This window comes from Terrapene carolina, unplaced genomic scaffold (genome assembly GCF_002925995.2).
Source record: "Terrapene carolina triunguis isolate 2854851 unplaced genomic scaffold, T_m_triunguis-2.0 Scaffold836, whole genome shotgun sequence".
In the NCBI taxonomy this organism is placed as follows: domain Eukaryota; kingdom Metazoa; phylum Chordata; order Testudines; family Emydidae; genus Terrapene; species Terrapene triunguis.
In genome coordinates this window covers 1,122,050-1,129,957 of record NW_020665187.1, presented here as the reverse complement: position 1 = coordinate 1,129,957, position 7,908 = coordinate 1,122,050, and positions in this window count along the sequence as shown.

Below are 7,908 nucleotides of genomic sequence, written 5' to 3'. Positions count from 1 at the left end.
GCAGTAAATGTAGGGCCACATGCTGCATTGCACAGTGTAAGGTCAGATGGTGGAATTCAATGCCCACAGGAAGTCATTGAGTTCTTTTGCTGGGTTTTCTAAAGGGAGGGAGCACTGAATGGACCTTGCAAGCAATATTTGTGCTAGCTAATGGCCAAGGCCAGTGGCCTGCCAGGGTCAGAAGGCTTCATTCCTCATAGAAAGAACTGCAGAATTAGCTAGGTGAGGTCCATTATAGTTGTGCATCACAATGGGGCCGGGAGGTCCAGGGAGAGAGCCCTGCACTAGAATTAAAAACACTGGGTTCCACTGCAGATGCAGGATCTCAGACAAGCCACTTCATGCCCGTGTTTTCCCGCCCACTCCTTGTCTGTTTAGATGGTACACTGTTTGTGGCAGAGAATGTCTCTCACTCTGTGTCTGTGCAGCGCCCAAAATGATGGGGCTCTGGTCTCCAGTAGGTGCGACGATAATAATAATGCACCAGGTATAGCACTGGAGGCTTGATGGACCACCAATCTCACCCAATGGGGTAGTTCATATGTCAAAAGTAGAGATGAGACCCAGCTAGAAGCCCAGATTCAGCTTCTCCAAGCCTTGCAACTGGCCTCTTACTCTCTAGTGGGCTGAAGCAAAGCCCTGGCTCTTTGAGCAAATTTGGATCCAGATCTGGTCTTTGTCATCCACACCATTTTCTTTCACCTACACTAATGGTGCAGCTACCAGGTGATGAGCACTTTATGGACATCCCATCCTATTAAGCTGCCAGTGTTACCCCTCAATTGGCCAGGGGGGTCACTATGGAGTGAGGGAAGCTGTTCCTGCCTTCACAGCTTAGCCAACTTTTGCTGTCCTGGGTCAGGATAGACTGGGGGGTGGGGTGAGGTTGCCCAGGCTGTCTCTGCTCTGTAGATAAACACCAGGAGAGCTCTCAGTCTACGCAGGTTCCTCTGAGAGCATGGAACCCCTTCTTCTTGTGCACCTGTGCCTGGCTGAGTCTGTTGAGGGTCTCCACGTTATTGTGGCAGGTGACTAGAGATGGGCCTGAATCCAGATCTTTTGGTTGAAAGGACTCTTCTTCATAGCATATATGCAATGTGCCTCAAGTGGCATGTGACCAGGATTCCTCACCGAATTTGGTCCACTGGTTGGATCATTAGATAGTGACAGGGAGCGTGACATGAATGCTGATCAATGCCCCCATTGAAAGGACTAAATTCCCCCTATTCTTTACTAATTCCAACTACACAGGTTTAGTTACATTGATGCAACCCCCTGCCTAGACACACACCTTTATTTCAAATTGGTTCTATTGATATGGCCTGCCAGCATTATCTACGCAAGGAAGTTCTGTTCTCTATAGGTTCTCCACGGATGTCCATTGTTCTCAGTGTTGATTGAGACAATCCTGAGATCTCACCTCAGGTGACAAGTCTCACTTAAAGAGTTTTGAAACTCAATATTCTACATTTGACGAAATTGACGCATCTCTTCAACTCTTTCCCATACAAACATCCTGAAGTAGCTGTGACAATCAGCTGGTTCTTAGCTTTTTGGCAGAGACCTCACACAAGCCCTTTAAGTGAAATATTGAGAAGACAGTCGTACACAGGGGTAATATGCCTGCCTGGGCATGCCTGTGTCACAGAGGTGCTCAGGTCCTGTGGTAGTGGAGTATCTTAGATAGAAATCAGCACGTTTGCTTTGTGAAGCAAAGGATGAAATCTTAGTCCTCACTGATGTCAAAGGGAGTTGGCTTTGATTGGACTTAGGGCTTGTCTCCACTTACCAGGGGATCGATGCATGGCTATCGATCCACCGTGGGTCAATTTAATGGGTCTAGTGAAGACCCGCTAAATCGACCACTGATCGCTCTCCCGTTGACTCTGGTACTCCACCGGAACGAGAAGTATAAGGTAAGTCAATGGAAGGGTTTCTCCCGTGGACACAGTGTGACGTAGACACTGCAAAAGGTCGACCTAAGCTATTCACATAGCTGGAGTTGCGTAACGTAGGTCGACTTAGTCCCGTAGTGTAGACCTGCCCTTAGACATGGCCCACAAATGCCTTAATCTTGGGGTACGTCCAGACTACCCGCCGAATCGGTGGGTAGTAATCGATCTATCGGGGATTGATATATCGCGTCTCGTCTAGACACGATATATCAATCCCCGAACGCGCTCCCGTCGACTCCAGAACTCCACCAGGGCAAGCAGCGGTAGCAGAGTCGATGGGGGAGCCGCGGCCGTCAATCCCTCGATGTGAGGACCCAAGGTAAGTCGAAATAAGATACGTTGACTTCAGCTACGCTATTCCCGTAGCTGAAGTTGTGTATCTTATATCGACCCTCCCCCTCCCCCCCCCAGTGTAGACCAGCCCTTGGAGTGCTCATCATTTTACAGAGCTTGTATCTCTGAACAGATAAACCAACATTGACTATTCTATGGTCAAAGGCTGTATCATCTTTCTTGCAAGCTGTATTGTTTTGGGATATTATGGTAGCATACTGTAGTACTTTGCTTTACAAGGATGGATGGCTAGATAGACTAATAAACACGGATATTAAATCTTTGGAAGATACAGGCTAAGGCACCTAATCCAAAATGCTTGAAGAGCCGTATATGTCTTTCATAATTTGTAATTACTTTTTACGGTTCCAGCCATAACTCTGTCTATCATGTTGGTTGAAAACGACAATGAACGGTTGCTTACTGTCAGAGTACAAGAAATAAAATGAAAAAACAATAGTTTGCCTTCTGGGATATTAAAACACTCCCTTCGTGCACTCAGCCAACTAGCCCATCGAATGGGTTCCATTTTCTTTTGTTTGTTTTTGCAAGGGGAGTAGTGATACCAGTGCGCTTAATTGCAAACACATGATCTCTAACCATCTGACTCCTGTGGTGTAATTCTAGAGGTATGCAGCTGCACCTCAATGTGTTGTGCAATAGACAACTTGGTTCAAATCCAGAAGGAATGGAACAAGGAATTCTCTCTGGACTCAAAGCTTCAAAAATGTGGTGTGGAGTGGGGAAATGGTCATCCTTTTCTTTTTTTGGAACGCTCAGCACAGTTTTTTGCTGCCTTAGAAAAAACCCAACCAAAGTGGGGCTGGAGAACCCAAACTTCTCCTAAAACCACCAAACAAACAACAACAACAACAAAGTGTTTTCCAAAGCTTTGCAAGGCTTTTGGAATGGCCTGTGCATTGAAGCTGGAAAGAGAATGTATTTGGCTGAGGACAGTGGAAATCAATTGTTTCTTTTGGCTGTGGCCTGAGAGAGCTGGGGTAAAATGTTATGTGTTTTTTATTTTTCATGAGTTGGAAGAGATTTTTGTTAGGGAAGAGCTGGAGGGGAGGGGAGGGCTTTGCCCCGGAGAGATGAAACTGAAGAACATAATTCCTTGTAAAACAGATACTTTTGGAAACTTTTACTCAGCTGATGGAATTGGAATGCAACTCTGTTACACAGACAGGGATAGGGAATCACATCATGAGAGAAAACAAACTCATCTTTTCCTACACTCCATCCATCTAAAGCTTCAAATCTAATGTGATACCCTTGACACCAGAAACAGGTGCTATGTCGAGATTACACTATGGTCAGCTCACGCTCGCTCGATAGGGAATAAATCATCTGAATGTGGATCTCTCTCTTTTAAACAGTTGAGTCACAACTGAAGGGAAGGAATCAGGAATAGATGGAGTATGTTCTTTGTCCCTAGGGAGATGGCCCTGAGGTATTTACTTCTGATCTTAGTTTAAAGGGCTACATCCCATAGACTGTAAGTAAGCTGGAGGAGAAATTCAGTCTTTAGGCTAAAGGGATCCAAGAATCTTCTGAAGAAAGAAAGAATGAACTTAGTCCTATGGGAGGCAGATCGTCCCACATCTGCCTACTGTGGGGTTCTTACACCTTATAACATCTGGTGCTGGGTGCTGTCCGACACACAGTACTGGAATAGCCAGACCTTGTGTCTGATCCAATCTGGCAATTCCTATGTTCCTATGGTGGAAGGTCAATGTGACCACCAATGAAGGAAGGATAGACAGGCCCCGCCCACCAACATGACATTGGCCCACCCCCCATAAAAATAGTTCAAAAGGGATCATCTGATTACTTGGGGTAACTCAAAAAGGGCAGAGAGAGGAGTGAAGTCCAGGTTCAGAAAAAGAGTGCCGGGGAGGATGCTGAGCAGAGAACCCCAGACAATGCCCATTGATCTGCTGGTAAAAGGTGCCAGACAGACAGCCCTGGAGGACTGAGGTCTCCGTTTACTCACAGAATAGGGCAGCAACATGGCAAGCTTACTTGATCCTGCCCTGCCTGATGTGCTGCAACTGGTTCACTGTCTGCACACAGAGAATGATAGAATCGGAGAGAGGTAGGGCTGGAAGGGACCTCAAGAAGTCATCAAGTGCAATCCCCTGCCTTGTGGCAGGACCAAGTAAACCCAGACCATCTCTGACAGGTGATTGTCCAACTTGTTTTTGAAAGCTTTCAATGATGGGAACCCCTCGACCTTGGAAGCCTCTTCCAGAGCTCAAGCACCCTTATAGTTAGAAAGTTTTTCCTACTATCTCACCTAAATCTCCCTTGCTGCAGATTAAGTCCATTACTTCTTGTCCTACCTTCAGTGGACATGGAGAACAATTATCTCAAGACTAAACATGCCCAGGTTTTTTTAGCCTTTCCTCATAGGTCAGGTTTTCTTTGATAATTTTTGTTGCTCTCCTCTGGACTCTCTCCAGTTTATCCACATCTTTCCTAAATTGTGATACTCAGAATTGGACACAGACCTCCAGCTGGGACCTCACCAGTGGAGTGGGACAATTACCTCCTGTGTCGTCCATACAACACCTCTGTTAATGTGCCCCACAATCAAATTAGCCTTCTTTGCAGCTGCATCACATGGACGACTCATATTCAGTTTGTGGTTCACTATAACCCCCAAATGCTTATCAGCAGTATTACCCTCTAGATAGTTATTTCCCATTTTGTAGCTGCCCATTTGATTTTTTTCCCTTCCTAAATGAAGTACTTTGTTGAATTGAATTTGTCTTTATTGAATTTCAGCTTGTTGAATTCAGACCAACTCTCCAATTTGTCAAGGTCATTTTGAATTTTAAACCTGTCCTCCAAAGTGCTTGTAACCCCTCTCAGCTTAGTGTCATCTGCAAATGTTATTATGGGCATACTCTCTATTCCATTATCCAAGTCACTAATGAAAATATTGAATAGTACCAGACTCAAAACTGACCCCTGTAGGGCCCCACTAGTTATGCCCTCCTAATTTGGCAGCAAACCATTGGTAACTACCCTTTGAATACAGTCTTTCAACCAATTGTGTAACCAAACTGTAGTAACTTCATCTAGGTCACATTTCCCTAGTTTGCTTGGTGAGAATGTCATGTGGAACTGTGTCAAAAGCCTTCCTAAAATTAAGGTGTATCACATCTACGGCTTCCCCCTCATCCACTTGGTCAGTAACCTATCAAAGAAGGAAATTAAGTTGGTTTGGCATGATTTGTTCTTGAAAAAACCCTGCTGACTATTCCTTATAATCCTATTATCCACAAATTGCTTACAAATTGATTCTTTAATAATTTGCTCCGGTATCTTTCTAGGTATCAAAGTTAGGCTGAATGGTCTATAATTTCCCGGGTCCTCCTTGTTCCCATTTCTAAAGATAAGTACTGTGTTTCTCCTTCTCCAGTCATAGAATCATAGAAGATTAGGGTTTGAAGAGACCTCAAGAGGTCATCTAGTCCAACCCCCTGCTCAAAGCAGGACCAACCCAACCTAAATTATCCCAGCCAGGGCTTTGTCAAGCCGGGCCTTAAAAACCTCTAAGGATGGAGATTCCACCACCTCCCTAGGTAACCCATTCCAGTGCTTCACCACCCTCCTAGTGAAATAGTTTTTCCTAATATCCAACCTAGACCTCCCCCACTGCAACTTGAGACCATTACTCCTTGTTCTATCATCTGCCACCACTGAGAACAGCCTAGCTCAATCCTCTTTGAAACCCTGCTTCAGGTAGTTGAAGGCTGCTATCAAATCCCCCCTCACTTTTCTCTTCTGCAGACTAAATAAGCCCAGTTACCTCAGGCTCTCCTTGTAAGTCATGTGCCCCAGCCCCTGATCATTTTCGTTGCCCTCCACTGGACTCTCTCCAATTTGTCCACATCCTTTCTGTAGGGGGTCCCAAAACTGGACACAATACTCCAGATGTGGCCTCACCAGTGCCGAATAGAAGGGAATAATCACTTCCCTCGATCTGCTGTCAATGCTCCTCCTAATTCAGCCCAATATGCCGTTAGCCTTCTTGGCAACAAGGGCACACTGACTCCTATCCAGCTTCTCGTCCACTGTAATCCCCAGGTCCTCTTCTACAGAACTGACGCTTACCCAGTCGGTCCCCAGCCTGTAGCAGTGCATGGGATTCTTTCGTCCTAAGTGCAGGACTCTGCACTTGTCCTTGTTGAACCTCATCAGATTTCTTTTGGCCCAATCCTCCAATTTGTCTAGGTCACTCTGGACCCTATCCCTACCCACTAGTATATCTACCTCTCCCCCCAGCTTAGTGTCATCCGCGAACTTGCTGAGGGAGCAATCCATCCCATCATCCAGATCATTAATGAAGATGCTGAACAAAACCAGCCCCAGGACCAACTCCTGGGGCACTCTGCTTGATACCGGCTGCCAACTAGACATCAAGTCATTGATCACTACCCGTTGAGACCGAATATCTAGACAGCTTTCTATCCACCTTATAATCCATTCATCCAATCCATACTTCTTTAACGTGCTGGCAAGAATAATGTGGGAGACCGTATCAAAAGCTTTGCTAAAGTCAAGGTATATCAAGTCCACTGCTTTCCCCATATCCATAGAGCCAGTTATCTCATCATAGAAGGCAAACAGGTTGGTCAGGCATGACTTGCCCTTGGTGAATCCATGTTGACTGTTCCTGACTACCTTCCTCTCCTCCAAGTGCTTCAAAATGAATTCATTGAGGACCTGCTTTATGATTCTTCCGGGGACTGAAGTGAGACTGACTGGCCTGTAGTTCCCCGGATTCTTCTTCATTCCTTTTTGAAAGATGGGCACTATATTTGCCTTTTTCCAATCATTCAGATCTCCCCTGATCGCCACGAGTTTTCAAAGATAATGGCCAATGGCTCTGCAATCACGGGGTAGCGGTCCGAGGGCTTGATCCGTCTCGGCAGACAAGCCGTCACATCCCAAATTCTAGCTCCAGCCAAGCAGAACACTTCTCGAGTTTCCCCGTCTGGACGGCAGATGGATGACTCATCCCCCTTAGGAGGGAGTCCCTGACCACCACCATCCGTCTCCTCCTCTTGGGAGTGGAGGTCATGGAACCCTCATCCCTAGGACAATGCATCCCATGCCTTCTGGTCACTGGGGTCTCCTTCTGATCCCTTCCCTCAGATGACTCTTCCAAACTATTCTCCACCATAGTACCTGTGCAGAGAGCCTGAAAACAGTTTCTTACCTCTATCTGTATTGGGGGTACATGAGTTCGCCTCTTTCTTCTTCTGGAGGTCACATGCTGCCAATTTTCTTCCTCATTCTGCACTGCCCTCTCTGACTTTTCAGCATGCTGTGCCTGCAGTACCAAATGCTGCCTTCTATCCAGAAAGTCTTCATTTTCTCTGATGCAACACAGGGTTGATACTTGGGTCTCTAGTCCTTTAACCTTCTCTTCCAATATGGAGACCAGTTTGCACTTCCTAGTCTTCTGGGACCTCTCCCATACTCCAGGTGTTCTCAAAGGGGGCTGTGTTGGTGAGTATCTGAGTGTCTGTTGCTGGGACAGTTTGTCAGTTTGACCGTGTGCTTGATTGCTTGCTTGTTTGTTTGAAAAGTGTGAATTGGGAGT